The sequence below is a fragment of the Dendrobates tinctorius genome, unplaced genomic scaffold (genome assembly GCF_039654945.1).
Source record: "Dendrobates tinctorius isolate UK_male_01 unplaced genomic scaffold, ASM3965494v1 ptg000083l, whole genome shotgun sequence".
NCBI lineage: Eukaryota > Metazoa > Chordata > Amphibia > Anura > Dendrobatidae > Dendrobates > Dendrobates tinctorius.
This window is the reverse complement of record NW_027361751.1, coordinates 13,648,298-13,668,428: the sequence shown is the minus strand read 5'-3', so window position 1 is coordinate 13,668,428 and position 20,131 is coordinate 13,648,298.

Sequence of the window (20,131 nt, the reverse complement as noted above, 5' to 3'; positions counted from 1 at the left end):
CAGCTTCTGCATACGACTGGAGTGTACGGGCGAACGGCGGATGTGCGAGCACAGTCTTCGCACCTTATGGAGCAGGGGTGTTAACTCCGGATAATTATTGAGGAAGCACTGCACCACCAGGTTCAAGGTGTGAGCCAGGCAAGGTATGTGTCTGAGTTTTGAAAGGGCTATGGCTGCCACAAAATTCTGGCCGTTATCACTAACTACCTTGCCTGCCTCAAGATGTAGACTGCCCAGCCATGACTCAGTTTGTCGCTGCAAGTAGTTGGCCAGTACCTCCGTGGTGTCTGTTGTCGCCCAAACACATCAACTTCAACACAGCCTGCTGAAGCTTACCACTAGCTGTTCGATAGTGGGACACCTCATGTGCAACACTGGCAGCTGCGGATGGAGTGCTCATGCGACTGCGCTCTGTGGATGAGCTTTCACTTCTGGAGGAGGAGGAGGGTCGAATGCCTACAGCCAACTGTTTCCTATACCGTGGGCTAGGCAGCACTGTCCCACCGCTGCTGTCCCCTGTGGACCCTGCATCCACCACATTAACCCAGTGCACAGTGATGGACACGTAACGGCCCTGGCCATGCCTAATGAACTATGCATCTGTTGGGAGGTGCACCTTTCCACTCACTGATTGCTTGAGTGCATGGGCAATGCGGTCTTTCACATGCACTTGGGGGGCTGGGAAGGCTTTTCGCGAAAAGAAGTGCCGACTGGGTAGGTCATAGCGTGGTACTGCGTAGGCCATGAGCTCGCGGAAAGCTTTGCTTTCAACCACCCGGTAGGGCATCTTCTCTAACGAGATTAGTTTGGCAATGTGGGCGTTCATACCCACTGTACGCGGATGAGAGGATGAGTACTTTCTTGTCCTACTCAGAGTCTCTGGTAGGGTGAGCTGGACTTGAGAGCTGCAAATGGTGGAACTAGCGGTGGACATGGCGGACTGAGAGAGGGTTGGTGATGGTGATGGTGTTGGTGGTGTTGCTGATGGCCTAGATTCAGTCTTTCATAGCAATAACATTGTGATTCCATGACTGCATTGCCCTTGCGACGACACCTCGACATTTGCTGCTGGTGGTGTGCTAACCGGTGGGCTTACAGTGGGGGAAGCGATGTAGCGTTGCTGACTACCTTAATTCGGAGCAGGTACACATGTGGTACGTGAGGTTTGGTAGTCCGTCCACGCTTGCAAGTGCATGGTGGCTAAATGTCTAAGGCTGGTTTCACATTTGCGTTTTTTTGCGCTGGAAAAAAACGCATACGTGCGCATGCGTTTTTTCCCCTATATTTAACATGGGTGCGCATACCTGCGCGCTGGTAAGCGCATGTATGCGATTTTCATGCGCTGCGTTTTTTTGGGGTGTGCGTTTGTATTTTCCAGACGCAGCATGTTGCATTTTTTGGCCCTGCAAAAAAGCGCATGCGCACATATGCGCACGTTTTGCACTAAAAATGGCCATTATAGCCTACGGATGCGCATACATGCGCACTGGCATGCTCATGTATGCGTTTTTTTGCACATGCGTTTTTTTTTGTTAACCATGGAATTTAGGGGTTTGGGTTAGAGTTAGGGTTAGTTAAGGGGGTTTAGGGTTAGGGTTAGGGTCAGGGTCAGGGTTAGGGTTGGGGTTAGGGTCAGGGTTAGGGTTAAGTATGGTTTGGTTAAGGGTTAGTGTCAGGGTTAGGGTTAGGGTCAGGGTTAGGGTTAAGTATGGTTTGGTTAAGGGTTAGGGTCAGGGTTAGGGTTAGGGTTAGTTAGGGTTTGGGTTAGGGTTAAGTATGGTTTGGTTAAGGGTTAGGGTCAGGGTTAGGGTTAGGGTTAGGGTTAGTTAGGGTTTAGGGTTTGGGTTAGGGTTAAGTATGGTTTGGTTAAGGGTTAGGGTCAGGGTTAGGGTTAGGGTTAGGGTCAGGGTTAGGGTTAGGGTTAGGGTTAGGGTCAGGGTTAGGGTTAGTAAAGTCATGGTTTGGGTTAGTGTGAGGGGCCACCTAATGTTGGAAAAAAACGCAAACGCAGTAAAAACGCACTAAAAACGCATACAAACGCATAAAAACGCTGCGTTTTTTTCATGCATGCTCATAAAAATGCTTGAAAAAAACGCAGCAGTTGTATGCTTTTGTATGCGTTTTTTCAATGCGTTTTTTTGCGGGAAAAACGCGCTGCAAAAAAAAGCAAGTGTGAAACTAGCCTAAGCATGCAACTGGTATTCAAATTTCTCAGATTTTTCCCTCGGCTAAAGGTCTTTGCGTACTTCTTACAGATAACCTTTGCCTAATCATTAGGATTTTGTGCAAAAAAGTGCCACACTGCACTCTTCCTACTATGGAAGACATTTTTAGAATTTGCACGCTGTGCTAGTTTGACCGTCTGGCCAAGCTGTCCTGCAACTCTTTTGGTTTTTGTAACACGTTTTTGGACTGCTACGGTCATGCCAGATAACAGCTGTTGCAATGTCGTTGCCTGCTGCGGATCCTCCTCCTCCTCTTCTGAGCTATTGGCAGTGGCACCCTCTTCCCTCAATGGAGGCCAATCTGGGTCAACAACTGGGTCATCCATCACCTCCTCGTCAATTTCATGTGCACCTTCCTCTGTGTCACCGTGTAAGGTGGTATAGTATGCGGGAAGGGGCACCTGAGTTTCATCAGGGTCAGATTCTGGCTCTGTACACTGCGAGGACAATGTAGTGCTCTGAGTGAATGTACCAGCAGAAAAATCTAGCAGTGGCTGTGCATCAGTGCACACCATGTCAGATTCATCTTGGACTGGGGAATTCACGATTTGACTTGCTAACCCAGGCATGGTATGTGAAAAGAGCTCCATGGAGTAATCGGTAGTGTGGCCTGCCACATCCTTCACTTTTGGTAGGGGTGAAGGACACAAGGAAAGGTGTTGTTCCTGACCAGGAGCCTCCAATGACAACTCAGTGCTTTTATTTTTTGAAACTTCAGAAGATGAGGCGATAGAGCTGGAGGCTGTGTAAGCAATGTAAGCCAAAACTTGTTCCTGAAGCTCCGGCCTTAAAAGTGGTTTACCTACTCCCAGAAAAGGCCTTGTGGAGCCAGACAATGACGCAGGCTCAACACCTCCTGCCTTAGGTGCTATTGTGCTTTTGCCACTACCAACAGATGCAACACCACCACCATCGGGACCAGCTGGCAACCCCCGCCCACTTCCATGGCGTCTTCCACCATGCTTGCTCATTTTTGTGAAAATGTACCCAAAATACCACCAGCTATATGGTACTGTAAAACAGGGTAGAAGGTGTATCTACTATTGGTGAGAATTTGAATCTCACTATAGATTTGAGGACGCTGAACTATTGTCTCAGGCCCAGTAGAGATTACACCTCAATGTAACAGGCTGGAATTGGATGGTGAATGACAAGGTGGACGGTGTCTATAGGATTGGTGAGAATTTGAATCTCACTATAGATTTGAGGATGCTGAACTATTGTCTCAGGCCCAGTAGAGATTACACCTCAATGTAACAGGCTGAAATTGGATGGTGAATGACAAGGTGGAGGGTGTCTATAGGATTGGTGAGATTTTGAATCTCACTATAGATTTGAGGATGCAGAACTATTGTCTCTGGCCCAGTAGAGATTACACCTCAATGTAACAGGCTGAAATTGGATGGTGTATGACAAGGTGGAGGGTGTCTCTTGGATTGGTGAGATTTTGGATCTCACTAGAGATTTGAGGACGCTGATAATGATGCTCTCAGTCCAAGTATGGACGCAGGCAGCCTAATAAGCAGGACTGCTGCACAGTGCACACACAAAAGGGTGGAAAAATGAAACCTTGGTAACTGTGCAGAAAAGAGGAAGAAAAGTATTTTTGCTTTTAAAAAAGCAGTTTGCACAGCAGTGTGCAAACAGCAATGCAGCTATCAGGGAGTCTTATAAGGCAGCCTAATAACCAACAGAGCTGATGCACAAAAATAGAGCCTCCCCTGTCACTGCACACAAAGTGTTGTGTTGTAAGTGGAAATCGCTAACAGCAGAAGCAGTTTCTTGGTTCTTCTTCCCTGCCTAACACTCTCCCTAGAGAATCAGTAGCAGCAGCTCTCCCTATGCTAAGATCGCCATAAGTAAGATGGCGGTCGGCGTTCACGCCCTTTTATAGCCCCCGTGACGGCACACAAAGCAAGCCAATCACTTGCATGCCCTTCTCAAAGATGGTGGTGACCAATGCCTATGTCATCGCGTTGCCCACAGTGTGCGTCCTCCATCATTGGCTGAAAAAGGGCGCTGGAAGCATCTTTTGAAACGCGACTTTGGCGCTCTGGTCGCCGACCTCGTGGCCGACCTCACGCTATGGTCGGGTTTCGTTTCATGAAACCCGACTTCAGCGAAAGTCGGCGACTTTTGAATATGACCGACCCGTTTCGCTCAACTCTAGTGACCAGTGCTTTGGAGTCAGAGATGTAGTCGAAGTCATAAATCAGGGAAATTGACTAGTCGGAGTTAGTGGTTTGGCTTACCGACTCCACAGCCCTGATGTCACTGTACAAGACATAGGCCTTCTCCATCACCGATTGTCAGTGGTGGGTCCTGTGTTATCTGCTTACAGCTTTATTACAGAGGTGTTATCTGTCATAGTAATCATGTCTGTGATGATAATACGATAACTACTGGAAAGTGAACTCTACCGAATAGGAAGCAATCAGTCTATTATGAGGCTGTACGGAAGATTTTCATTTTTTTTATATAGAAAGCAAACTGTAATCTGCCAATGGACTACAAAGAGATACTGTCTCCATAAGCTAATGTGCATCATTATATCCACATAGGTAGAAACAACTGAACAAATAAATGAAAGGGAATTCCAGAGAAACTAATATATTCATTGCTGATTAACTGTATACTAATCATGGGTCTGAATTCCAGGAGAACAAGGGTCCTGTCCTGAGAAGTCCTGGACACAAGAGCCCGTTATGCACCCACTGTTCCTTGCTTTACGGACACATGATGCTGTGTAAATCATCCAAATATAAATATGTGAGTTCCGCATTTAAAGAGATTCCTTCCTACTCTTCAGACTTATTAATAGAGCTGATTTCTGTTCAGAGATCCCAAGGCCCGGAGCAGTTATTTATAGGAGTTATAATCCAATATACGTGACCTCATACTTTCTCTATGTGACACTAGGCAAGTTGCTACATCTCACAGTGACTCAAACACTGAATAAAGTCATAATGTTATTATTATCATCACACACAAGATCCGGTTATGGCTTCTGCTACTTGAGCTAGTGTGAATGACTAATCTAACAGACAATCAAATAAAGTTGCACTCTGTAGCGCTATAGCATGTAAACGTGAAGTACAGCTCTGTCAAAAATTAAGAGACCACTTTCAAATGTTCAGTTTGTCTGATTTTTTTCTTTATAGATATATTTTTGAGTAAAATGTAAATTGTTCTTTTAGCCTACAAATTTCTGACAACATGTCTCCAAATTTCCATGCAATATTTTTTTTCTTTCTGATAAAGAAAAATGGTCAAAATTAAAAAAAAAAAAACAGTGCTTTCAGACCTCACATAATGCAAAGAATAGAAGTTCATAATCATTTAGAAACAACAATACTAGTGTTTTAACTCAGGAAGAGTTCTGAAATCAGTATTTTGTGGAATAACCAAGATTTTTAAAAACGGCCATCATGCGTCTTGGCATGCTTTCCTCCAGTTTTTCACACAAAAATTTAAGCAGTTCTTCTTTGTTTGATGGTTTGTGACTATCCATCATCCTCTTGATTACATTCCAGAGGTTCTCAATGGGGTTCAGGTCTGGAGAATGGGCTGCCCATGACAGGGTTTTGATGTGGTCGACTGTTAATTTTTGCCAGAGCTGTATATGGCACTTGAATTGCATTACTGCTTTAGTTAATAGGAATAAATAGTGATACTTACCACATAATTTGGTTATTTTTCCATCTCAATTGTTTATTTCTGTAGCACTACTGCCGGCACCCCTGCACGGTGTCCCGTTCTCCCTCCATGCAGGAATACTGGCTTACTCACTGCCCCAGCCCCACGGCCTCCCCTGGTCTCCCGGCGTGACCTCCCTGCCTCCTGCTGTGTACGCTGCAGTTCCCGGAGGTTCATCTAGTACTCACATGCGCGCGCTCCCATTCTTAAAGGGGCAACGGTGCATATTCTAAATGCTCTTAGCTTGTTGCAGTGCACCTGCAAGATGTCTCACAGCCTGGGCTGGCATTAACAGCAGGCAGAACAGGCAGCTACCTAGGGCCCCTGCTCCCCCCAGGGGTCCCCAGCCAGATGCCTGCCACCAGCTCCGTCTCCCCCCGGCCAGCGCTGCCTCCCCCCACCAGCGTTGACTCCCCCCGCCAGCGCATTCAACTATAGCGGCGTCTATGACACCGGTACAGTTCAAAGCAATGATGGAGGAGAGAGCGTCAGCTGACGCTCTGATACGAATGGGTCACCGAGGAGGATAGCAGGACCAGGCTAAGCCACCAGAAAACCAGAGAGGTTGGTAACTAAGCGGATTGCAGACCCCTGATCCTATCCACACAACTGGCAGTAGCCGTGGAGCGTACCTACGATGCCCTAGACGCCTCGGCACAGCTGGAGAACTAACTCAGCCTAAAGCAAGAAAGGTGAAATCTAAACTGCACAGGAGCAGACCCCAAAGGAATAGACAGTCCCCAAACATATATTGTCGGTGAGACAAGATGAAAACACAAATGTAGGCAGGAAAATAGACTGAGCAACTGATGGGACCCAAACTGACTAGACAGGACAGGAAAGGAAAGACACTGTCTGCAATCATGCAAAAACCCTGAAAAATCCAACACATCTGATGCACAAAAAACACTGAAGTCACACAACTTTGCCCCCACTATATCAGCACTCTGGTATATACTGAAAGCAAAGCCAAAAGAGACCAATATAACAGGGGACAGAACAAACTGACACAAGCAGTAACATATGGGCGGTGATCTAGTACAGCCCCAGCAGGAGCAAGCTGACCCGCACAAAGCAGAGACAGACAAAACCAGATCAAATGCAAAAAGATTAGCAAATTAACCACTTAGCTGAACCATGCAGGAACAGAGCAGGAGACATCAGACCTCAGAAGGCACAGGAAGAGAATCACCAGCAGGGATTGAAGAAGTCAGCTGTCTTAAATACACCAGTCAGAAACCCCAGATCTCCAATTGTCATCATCATTATCAGGTGGCATGCCTCTGTCAATATGACCAGCTCCACTACCTTCAGTAACCACCAGAGAGATCCCAGAAAGAGAATTCACAACAGTACCCCCCCTTGATGAGGGGTCACCAAACCCTCATCCACGCCACCAGGATGGTCAGGATGGGCCCAATGAAAAGCACAAACCAATCTTTCGGCATGAATGTCAGAAGCAGAGACCCAAGAATTATCCTCCTGGCCATAACCCTTCCACTTGACCAAGTACTGGAGTCTCCGTCTAGCCAAACGAGAATCCAATATCTTCTCTACCTCATACTCCAAATTACCTTTAATCAATACAGGGTCAGGAGACGCCGCCATGGGAACTACTGGCTCCACAAACCTCTTCAACAAAGATTTATGAAAAACGTTATGAATCTTAAACGTAACTGGAAGAGCCAAACGGAAAGAAACGGGGTTAAGGATTTCCAAAATCTTATAAGGTCCAATGAACCTTGGTTTGAATTTTGGAGACGCAACCTTCATAGGAATATTTTTTGAAGAAAACCAAACCATATCACCCACTTTAAACCGGGGACGAATGGTCCTATGCCGGTTGGAAAACCGTTGGGCCTTTTCCTGAGAGTGGGACAACGTATCCACTAATTGGTCCCAAATCTGCTGCATTCTCACTAACACAGAATCCACACTTGGGCAGGCCGAAGATTCCACCTGAAAAAACAAAAAGCAAAAAACACAAATAAAAAGTAAAAAATAAACTGCAAATAATGCATAAAGGTAATAATAATAATAAGGGTATTTAGTAAACATAATTTTGATCAAAATAATGTACAAGCCATCCCGCCACGTCACGGCAACCCTTGTGGGACAGTCCTACTCTAGTATTTAAAACCTTTTCACTTGCAAAGTGACGTGAATGTGAACAAGGATCGAGGGACTGACCCACTAGTAAAAGCATAGGCCAGACTGGATGGTTTTCCCAGCTCAGAAAGAGGGTGGTCACACCCTTATATGCACTAAATGCACAACGAAATGGATAAAAAAAACTGAAGTCTGAACTGAGAAAATAAATTAATGTGCATGCACAATGTAAGTGCATATTAACACATGACCATTAACCAGAGAAAACAAAAAGCAAAACACAAATAAAAAGTAAAATATAAACTGCAAATAATGCATAAAGGTAATAATAATAATAAGGGTATTTAGTAAACATAATTTTGATCAAAATAATGTACAAGCCATCCCGCCACGTCACGGCAACCCTTGTGGGACAGTCCTACTCTAGTATTTAAAACCTTTTCACTTGCCAAGAAGATTCCACCTGCCTAGAAGAAAATCGAGAATGAAACCCAAAGTTACAGAAAAAATCCGACATCAAAGTGGCAGAACTAGCCCTATTGTTTAGCGTGAATTCGGCCAAGGGCAAAAATGAGACCCAGTCATCCTGATGAGCAGATATGAAACATCTCAAATAAGATTCCAAAGTCCAGTTTGTTCTCTCAGTCTACCCACTGGTCTGAGGATGAAATGCAGAGGAGAAAGATAACTGAATTCCCAGTTTGGAACAAAAAGCTCTCCAAAATCTGGAAACAAACTGGACTCCTCTGTCCGACACAACGTTCTCAGGAATCCCATGCAAACGAACCACCTGTTGTAAAAACAAGGGCACCAACTCAGAAGAAGATGGCAACTTTGGGAGTGGTACAAGATGGACCATCTTAGAAAATCTATCACAGATCACCCAGATAACAGTCATTCTCTAAGAGACAGGAAGATCAGAAATAAAATCCATTGAGATATGGGTCCATGGCCTCCAGGGCACGTCTCAAATCGGGTGAGATGGTGGAAAGAACTACACCCTCATTTAGAATGGTAGTAGGCTCGGTCACATCAAGAGAATCCGCAAAGAAACTCCTAGAAAAGGCGTCCGCCTTAACATTCTTAGTGCCCAGAAGAAAAGAGACCACAAAATTAAAACGCGTGAAAAACAAGGCCCATTGATTCAAGATAAATCAAATTCTTGTGGTCGGTGAGGCCCACAACTTGATGTCAGACATCACTCTCTTCTTCCACTGGTCAGGAACATACAACTTTCCACTGGGACAACGCTCAGGTTAGTCCTCCTGAAACTCTTCCAGAGCACGTCTCAAATCGGGCGAGATGGCAGAAAGAACTACCCCTTCGCCTAAGATGGTAGCAGGCATGGTCACCACAGGAGAATCAGCCAAGAAGCTCCTAGAAAGAGCGTCAGCCTTGACATTCTTAGTGCCAGGAAGAAAAGAGACCACAAAATCAAAACGTGTAAAAAACAAGGCCCATCTAGCCTGTCTAGGGTTCAAGCGTTTGGCCGACTCCAGGTAAATCAAATTCTTGTGGTCAGTGAGGACCACGACTTGATGTTTAGCTCCCTCCAACCAATGTCTCCAATCTTCAAATGCCCATTTCATGGCCAACAATTCCTGATTCCACACATCATAGTTACCTTCAGATGGGGAAAATTTTCAAGAAAAGAAAGCACAGGGATTCATCTTAGAAGTCACCGGATCTCTTTGGGACAAAACGGCTTCTGCACCAATCTCAGAAGCATCTACCTCCACCTGAAATGGGAGTGAGACATCAGTTTGCCGTAGAACCGGAGCAGAAGTGAATCTCCGCTTAAGCTCCTGAAATGTCGAGGCTGCCTCTGGAGACCAATTCACCACATCAGCGCCCTTTTTGGTCAAATCAGCCAGTGGTTTAACAATAACAGAAAAATTACTTATAAATTTACGGTAGAAATTAGCAAAACCCAAAAACTTCTGGAGAGCCTTCAAAGAAGTGGGCTGAACCTAATTATAAATGGCCTGTACCTTGGCCGGGTCCATTTCAATAGTAGACGGGGACAAAATGAATCCCAAAAATGAAATCATCTGTACACCAAATAGACACTTCAATCCCTTAACATACAGAGAATTTTCCCTCAAAATCCGGAACACAGTCCGGACATGTTCGACATGAGAATCCCAATCACTGGAAAAGATCAAAATATCATCCAGATAAATGATCAAAAACTTATCCACAAAGTCATGGAAAATATCGTTCACAAAAAATTGGAAGACAGAAGGGGCATTAGTGAGCCCTAAAGGCATCACCAGGTACTCAAATTGTCCCTCCGGGGTATTAAACGCCGTCTTCCATTCATCCCTGTGCTTGATGCGAATAAGATTATACGCCCCCTGAAGTCAAATTTGGTAAACCAACAGGCACTTTTAAATCTGGAAAATAAATCAGAAATCAGGGGTAACGGGTACTGATATTTAACCGTGATTTTGTTAAGGGAACGATAGTCAATACATGACCTTAATGAGCCATTTTTCTTGGCCAGAAAAAAAACCCCAAGCACCTAAAGGTGAAGAGGATGGTCTAATATGACCCTTGTCCAACGACTCCTTGATATAAGATCGCATAGCATCATGTTCGGGTACCGATAAGTTGAAAAGCCGACCCTTGGGAAATTTACACCTGGGGATTAACTCAATTGCACAGTCATAACTCCTATGAGGAGGCAAAGACGCAGACTTACTCTCACTAAATACATCAGAAAAATCAGCCAAATAGTCAGGAATATCATGAGAGTGGGGAGAGGTGGAGAAAACAGGAGTGTCACTAAGAACACATTGACAACCCCCAGCTAACCACAGACACAGATTTCCAGTCCAAAACAGGATTATGAGTTTGCAACCAAGGGAAACCCAGAACAATAGTATCATGCAAACTGTGCAACACCAAAAATTTACAATTCTCTTGGTGGTCTGGGGCGACCCGCATTATCACCTGAGTCCAAAACTGAGGTTTATTCTCCGCCAAAGGAGTAGCATCAATACCCCTCAAAGGGATAGGAGTCCGCAGGGGTATCATGGGAAAACCACAACGTTTGGCAAAGTCAAAATCCATCAGATTCAAAGCTGCTCCTGAATCAACAAAAGCCTTAGTGGAAAATGTAGACAAGGATCAGATCAAGGTAATTGCCTAAAGGAACTTAGGTTGTACACTGCCCACAGCAAATGCGTGAGCAAAACGCTTTTCTCGTTTAGAGCAGACAGAAATAGTATGAGAGGCATCCCCACAGAAAAAACATAACTTATTACGCCTTCTAAACTCCTGACGTTGCGCCCTAGACAAAACCCTATCGCATTGCATGGGTTCAGAAGTTCGTTGGAAAGGCGGCAACGCCTCTCGTGTAGTTTTACGTTCACATAAACGCCGATCAACTTGAATGGCCAATGACATAGAGTCGTCAAGACCAGAGGGGACAGGAAATCCCACCATAACATCTTTTACGGATTCTGCCAAACCCTTCCGAAAGAGAGCTGCTAAGGCATCGTCATTCCATTTAGTAAGGACCGCCCACTTTCGTAATTTTTGACAATATAACTCTGCAGAATCCTGACCCTGGTTCAATGCCAATAAGTTTTTCTCAGCTTGATCAATAGCATTAGGTTCATCATACAAGAACCCCAGGGCTTGAAAAAACGCGTCCACATTAGCCAGAATAGAATCTCTGGGTGTCAAAGAAAAAGCCCAATCCTGGGGATCGCCGCGCACCAGGGAGATGACAATTTTAACCTGCTGCACATAGCTCCCCGATGAGTTAGGTATCAAAGCAAAAAATAGTTTACAATTATTCTTAAAATTCAAAAATTTAGACCGATCCCCAGAAAACACATGAGGAGTAGGGATTTTTGGTTCAACAGCAGATTATTGAGCAAGATAGGCAGAAATTCCCCGCACTTCAGCAGCGAGCTGCTCAACACGATCAGACAATTGCTTAGTCTCCATTTAGACAAAAAAATATCCTCCTACGGCCCCAGAAAAAAAGAGGAAAAAATATACAAAAAAAAAATTCTGACACTTTTTTTTTTTAATTCTTTCCTTCTTTAGAGTACCCTAGAGTCTACAGTAAGGCTGGTGATTCTGTTATGAATGGGTCACCGAGGAGGATAGCAGGACCAGGCTAAGCCACCAGAAAACCAGAGAGGTTGGTAACTAAGCGGATTGCAGACCCCTGATCCTATCCACACAACTAGCAGTAGCCATGGAGCGCACCTACGATGCCCTAGACACCTCGGCACAGCCAGAGAACTAACTCAGACTAAAGCAAGGAAAGGGAAATCTAAACTGCCCCGGAGCAGACCCCAAAGGAACAGACAGCCCCATATATTGTCAGTGAGACAAGATGAAAAAACAAACGTAGGCAGGAAAATAGACTGAGCAAATGATGGGGCCCAAACTGACTAGACAGAACAGGAAAGGAAAGACACTGTCTGAAATCCAACACGTCTGATGCACAAAAAACACTGAAGTCACACGACTTTGCCCCCACTATATCAGCACTCTGGTATATACTGAAAGCAAAGCAAAAAGAGACCAATATAACAGGGGACAGAACAAACTGACACAAACAGTAACATATGGGCGGTGATCCAGCACAGCCCCAGCAGGAGCAAGCTGACCTGCACAAAGCAGAGACAGACAAAACCAGATCAAATGCAAAAAGATTAGCAAATGAACCACTTAGCTGAACCATGCAGGAACAGAGCAGGAGACATCAGACATCAGACCTCAGAAGGCACAGGAAGAAAATCACCAGCAGGGATTGAAGAAGCCAGGTGTCTTAAATACACCAGTCAGAAACCCCAGATCTCCAATTGTCATCATCATTATCAGGTGGCAAGCCTCTGTCAATCTGACCAGCTCCACTACCTTCAGTAACCACCAGAGGGATCCCAGAAAGAGAATTCACAACAATGCTCCCTCTCCCATCATTCCCCTCTGCCTCTGACACTGCAGGTGTGTGATGACATCACTTCATCACGTACCCGCTGTGTGCTGGGCAGACTGCAGCTGTTGAGACCGGAGCCAAGCCGGGAGCAGCGCGGGGCACGAGGAGAGGTGAGGATTGTGGGTTTTTTTTTAAATATATCAGAGTACTGGACTGTGGGGAAATTCTCGGGGGGGGGGGCTACATTATATTCTATGAGGAGGTGGGCTGTGGTATATTCTATGGGGGGTACATTATATTCTATGGGGAGGTGGGCTGTGGTATATTCTATGGCGTGTACATTATATTCTATGGGGAGGTGGGCTATGTTATATTCTATGGGGGTACATTGTACTCTATGGGGAAGTGGGCTGTGTTATATTCTAAGAGGGGTACATTATATTCTATGGGGAGGTGGGCTGCGTTATATTCTATGGGGGTACATTATATTCTATGGGGAGGTGGGCTGTGTTATATTCTATGGGGGGAACATTATATTCTATGGGGAGGTGTGCTATGTTATATTCTATGGGAGGCTACATCATATTCTATGGGGAGGTGGGATGTGATATATTCTATGGGGGGTACATTATATTCTATGGGGAGGTGGGCTGTATTACATTCTATGGGGGGTACATTACATTCTATGGGGAGGTGGGCTGTATTACATTCTATGGGGGTATATTATATTCTTTGGTGAGGTGGGCTGTGTTATATTCTATGGGGGTACATTATATTCTATGATGAGGTGGGCTGTATTGTATTCTATGGGAGGCTACATTATATTCTATGAGGGGCTGTATTAAATTATATTCTATGAGGGGTGATTGCATCATACTCTATGAGGGGGCAACATCTTACTATATGAGGGGTCTACAATGTATTCTATGGGGGGCCTGCATTATATTGTATGAGGGGCTCATTATACTTTGAGGGGGCTACATTATATTCTATGGGGGGCTGCATTATACTATATGAGGGCTACATTGTATTCTATGGAGGGCTACCATATATTCTATGGAAGGGCTGCATTTTACTATATGAGGGGGGCTACATTATATTCTATGGGTGGTTGCGTTATATTGTATGGCGGGACTGCATTATACTCAGGGGAGTGGCTGCATTATACTATATGTGGGCTGCATTATACTGTATCGAGGAATATGGGGAATACATTATACTATATGAAGAACTATGGGGTTCATTATACTATGGGAAGTGAATTGTACTACATGGATGACTATTGCAGCGCATTATACTATATGCAGCACTATGAGGAGTGTATTATACTATATGGAGGACTGAGCAGTGTATCTTAATATATGGAGGATTACGAGGAGTGTATTATACTATTATACTATATAGAGGACTGAGGAGTGTATTTTACTATTTGGAGGACTGAGCACTGTATTATACTATATGGAGGACTGAGGAGTGTATTATACTATATGGAGGACTGAGGAGTGTATTATTTTATATGGAGGACTGAGGAGAGTATTATACTATATGGAGGACTATGGGGAGTGTATAATACTATATGGAGCACTCTGAGGTGTGTATTATACTATATGGAGGACTGAGGAGTGTATTTTAATATATGGAGGACTATGAGGAGTGTATTATACTATATGGATGGCTAGGGGTAGTATATAATACTAAATGGAGGACTGAGCAGTGTATTTTAATATATGGAGGACTATAGGGAGTGTATTTTACTATATGGAGGAATATGGGGCACATTATACTGTATTATATGGAGGACTATGGGGTGTGTATTTTACAATATGGAAGACTGTGGTGCATATTATACTATGTGGAAGACTATGGGGTGTATTATATTAAACAAGCCGGAACAAAAATCGTTGCTCTCAGCAGCACATCTCTGGTGTAAACTGTAAATGTGCTACTGATAACATGATACTGTATGGGGACAGATTGATCTAATAGTGATTGTTCTATTCCCATCATTCTTTCTCAGTTGGTGTAAAGAGGCAGGGAAACAAGCGAACGACTTCAATATTGTCGATCACACTCATTTAGCGGCCTGAACTCAGCACATGTAAATACAACAAAAATGCTTTTGTGTGATGTGCAAAATGTTAGCATTTGGAGCCCCATTTTAAACTTTTGCCTAGGGCCCCACTTTGCCTAAAACCGGCCCTGCTCACAGCTAATTACTGGTAGGCATCTTGTATATAGAACGTCCTCTCCCCTAGGGAATAAACGTGTAGAGTTATTAGTGAGTAAGGTATACTATTAGTGAGTTGTGAGATCCCCTGGTTCAGGTGTGGCCGGTGTCCTGAACCTGTATCGCTGGTCTGTTTGGCCAGTCCTGTACCCAAAGTTCCCTGGTATCAGAGCGGCCAATGTCTAAACCTCATCCACTGGTCGCAAAGCGGCCAGTGCCTGAAACTCGTCCCCTGGTCCCGGAGTGGCCGGTGCCTGAACCTTCTCCCTTGGTCCTGGAGAGACCAGTGCATGAACGTCATCCTCTGGTCCGTGAGCGGCCAGTGCCTAACATTGTCCTTTGGTCCGTGTGCGGGCAAACCCTGATACAGTATCTGTGTGAACAGAGCCAGTACTCGTGTCAGTAACCGTTCTGTAGAGGTGCCAGAACTTGCTAGAACTTAGCTAGAGACCTAGCCTTAATCAGTGTCATCGTGTCATGACCCTGGACAGGATGGTTCCGCCTCCATCCTGGCCAGGTCAGGGTTAATTTTAGTCCGCATCTCTTTGGTTCTGGGGCAGCTATTTAATGTTGGCAATGCCTGGATTTGGTGTCGGTGATACTTACGTATACTCGGTTTGTGGTTGCTGACCCAGGTTACTCCTCCGTAAACATTGTGCCACTGTGCTTGCGTGCTTTTCTGTGTATGACCCGGTTTGACCCCTGACTTTTGCCTCTGCATCCTGTTTTGTACTGCCCTGTCTTATCCCTAGGTACTACACTCTCATCTGGCTTTTGACCCTGGGCTCTCCTTTACCACGGTTATTGTCTGTACCCTGCACTCTGCGAGCTCAGATTCCTTCCCTGTACTCATGTGCAGTGACTCCACCCCCTGGTCTTGTGACTGGTTAGTGCCAGGTTCTGCGCTCACTGCATTAGTCTCAAGTCCTTGCACACTACTTGCCTTGTTCCTGCACTCTCTGCGCTCAAACACGTGCCCCCTGATAGCGCCCCCTAGGCAGTGCCAGTGACACCATAGGTGTCATCACATTATCACCGACCTATACAATTTTTCAGGGGGTTTTGTGTTTGTTATGGACGCGCTGTGTGCTCTGTCAGGTCAGGTGACTAACCTGACCAAGATGATGGAGAACCTATCTGTTGAGCAAAGAGCATTGGTTGCTTCTAACCAACAGGTACAGAGGGAGTTGGTAGATAGAGTTAATGCTGTTCGGGGTGCCTCTTCCTCGTCTGGCAATGGGGAGGGTACTGTGTCTGATGTTTCCTTATCCTCTCCTGAACCCTCTGTCAAATTCCTGGATACCTTTTCTGGGGATAAGAAAAAATTCTGGGTATTTAAAGAGAGTTGTAAATTACTTTTTTCCCTGTGTCCTCGGGTGATGAGAGTCAAAGGGTGGGGATAGTTATTTCCCTGTTACGTGAGGGGCCGCAATCCTGCGCTTTCTCCCTATCTCCTACCTCCCTTGAGAGAATGTCTGTTGATCAGTTCTTCGAGGCTTTGGGTCTTATATGCGATGAACCTGATTGGGTGAGATTGGCAGAGGACACGATTATGAATCTTACCCAGGGAAAGTGCTCAGCTGAGTGGTACTGTTCCGAGTACAGGAGATGGGTACCAGACGTTTCCAGTAACAACTCAGCACTCAGGGGGCTATTCCGACGGGGTCTCTCCAAGCATTTAAAGGATGCCTTGGCCCTGCACCCACCACCTGGCTCTCTGGAGGAGGCCATGACCCAGGCCGTCCGTATGGACCACAGGCTGAGAGAGAGAGGTGTTGTGCAATGAGATACTCCTATGGTTGTCAGTGAAACCGGAGCCATCATCGTCGGTTGTTCCCATGGAGGTGGGGGCTGTCTCCATGAAGGAAAAGGAGAGGAGATGCCGCAGAGAGAAAAACCTCTGCTTCTATTGTGGAGGACTATTGGATAAAGGACTGTCCCTCCTGTCCCCCGGATTCCAAGGTCTCGGGAAACGACTAGGTGTGGGTAACTGCCGAGGAGGTTACCCAGACCCACAGGTACTTTTTTCCTCAGCCTTCAAACCACTGTTAAAAGTGGAAGTTGGTGTGAACAATTGTTTTTTTCCCCCTTCTGCTTTTGAGGATTGCTGATCTTCAGTGAACTCGATTGGTTCGAGGTTGGTGGCCCACTGTGAGATAGAGACTTGGGGGGGGGGCCATATAACCTCATCCTGGTGCGGGAGGGGGATGAGTGGAAATCTGTGTTTTTCACCTCAGAAGGGCTGTTTGAAACTTTAGTTATGCCGTTTGGTCTGACCAATGCCCCTGCAGTTTTCCAAAACTTCATCAATCATGTGCGCTCTGATTTTATTGGGCAGCTTGTGGTTATATACTTGGATGACATTCTAGTTTATTCACTTGATAAGCAGTCACAAATTGGTCACTTTCGGGCAGTTCTTCAGAGACTCAGGGAGAACCAACTTTTCGCCGAGCTAAAGAAATGCTCGTTTTTCGCCCAGGAACTGCCTTTCTTGGGGTTTATTATCTCTAGTGAGGGGTTTCGTATGGATCCCAAAAAAGTGCAGGACATTGTAGATTGGGTTCAACCCTGGGACCTGAAGGGTCTTCAGCGCTTCTTGGGATTTGCCAACTACTATCAGAGGTTTATTAAAGTGTTATCTCAGGTGGTCAAGCCCCTCACTGACTTTACACAGTAGAAGGCTGATGATAAGAACTGATCTGCCTCAGCAGTAGTGGCGTTTCTCACTCTGAAAAAATGCTTTATGACTGCCCCGGTTCAACCTGATCCATCTGAACCTTTTGTGGTGGAGGTTGACACCTCAGAGATGGGGGTGGGGGCAGTGTTGTCCCAGGGGCCCGCCACCTTGACTAATTTGAGACCATGTGCCTTTTGTAAGGTACACCTGGGGTGGACCCGCTAGACCGTGGCAACGAACCTCCCGGGGGCGAGCTGACCAGGTGGACCACCCCCTATACAGGGAGCGTTTGGGGCAAGCCCGCGGGTAACTATTACCACGGCAGCTGGTACCCTGGAGAGTAACGACAGACAGACAGCTAGAGCCGAGTTGGGGGTACAGGACTGACGGTACCGGCCTGGAGACACAGGACAGGCGGGCACAGCTGGGAGACACAGGACAGGCGGGCACGGCTGGGAGACACAGGACAGGCGGGCACGGCTGGGAGACACAGGACAGGCGGGCACGGCTGGGAGACACAGGACCTAGGAGAGAGGAAAAATGGAGAGGTGAACGAACAACGGATGGACAGGACGCGATAGCGTGCATAGAGGGCGGCCAGAATCACTAGGGAAAAGCAGTGATACTCAGGCACCGCTGGCAGGAAGAGGCGGCCAGATATAGGGGCTAGTAGGAGGACTTCCGGGTCGTGACCTAAAGTGGAGGAGGAGCAGGCGCGCGTCCTCAGGAGGAGGAGGAGGAGGAGCGCGCGTGCCCAGGCACAGTATGTGTGCGCGCCCGCCGAGCAGGAGGGGCGGGGCGTGCACCCGGCGCGGTCCGGAAGACCGGACGAAGGGGACCGCCGGACAGAGAAGAGGAGCCGGGGAGGACCGAGGACGCCGGCGCAGAGGGAAGCAGGATGCCGGAGGAAGGGTAAGCTGCGGCCGGGAGGAGGCAGAGAGAGGAGCGCGCGGCAGCCGCCGCGTGACAGTACCCCCCTCCTTACGCGCCCCCCTCCGCAGTCCGGAAAAGAATTTGGCCAAGATTCGAGGGGCCTGGATGTTCTCTTGGGGCTCCCAGGACCTCTCCTCGGGACCAAAGCCCTTCCAATCAACCAAGAAAAAGGTTCTCCCCTTTTGCTTCCTCATGGACAAAATATCTTTAACCTCAAATACATCGTCTGCGGAGACAGGCGGAGGTGAGTGAGGGGCCTTAGAAAGGAAACGATTGAAGACGACTGGTTTTAGCAAGGACACATGAAAGGCATTAGGGATACGGAGAGAGGCAGGAAGCCGTAGTTTATAGGAGACATCATTAATACGGGACAAGATCTCAAAAGGTCCAATATAACGGGGACCCAGTTTATGGGAAGGGACCTTGAGGCGAATAAACTTGGAGGCCAGCCAAACTTTATCACCAGGGTGATATGGCGGAGCATATAGGCATCTTTGGTCGGCGTGTCTCTTAACTCTGTTACGTACCAACTCGAGAGCGGCCTTGGTCTCCTGCCAGATCCTGGAGAATTCCCCGGTCAGAAGGTCAGCCGCCGGTACACCCGAGGCAGGAGGAACCGGTAGAGGTACACCAGGATGTTGTCCATAGACGATAAAGAAAGGGGACTTGCCTGAAGACTCGCTGGCGTGGTTATTATAGGCGAACTCAGCCCACGGGAGAAGTTCAGCCCAGTCGTTCTGGTGGACATTGGAAAAATGCCGGAGGTAGTTCACCAAGCACTGATTTGTCCGTTCGGCCTGACCGTTGGACTGGGGGTGGTAAGATGAGGAGAAGTCGAGAGTGACATCCATTGATCTGCATAGGGCTCTCCAGAAGCGAGAGGTAAATTGGACTCCTCTGTCAGAAACAATATGTTGGGGCAGTCCATGAAGACGTAAGATGTGCTGAACAAAGATCTTCGCCAAGGCTGGGGCTGATGGTAAGCCGGAAAGGGGAACGAAGTGTGCCATCTTAGAAAACCTATCAACCACCACTAGGACGACTGTACAGTTGGCAGAGTGGGGTAGGTCCGTAATAAAGTCCATGGCAATGTGTTGCCAGGGGGACGAGGGTATAGGAAGCGGGTGTAGAAGCCCAGAAGGCAGCTGCCTAGGCACCTTGATCTTGGCACAGGAGAGACAGGAGGCGACGAAATCCCGGACATCCTGGGGAAGAGTCGGCCACCAGTAGTAGCGGGATACCAGGTGAAGTGTCTTCTTAATCCCGAGATGGCCAGCCAGCTTGGAAGCATGTCCCCAGTGAAGGATTCGTCCTCGGTCCTTCTCCGGCACAAAAGTCTTGCCAGGTGGAGGTGAGAGAAG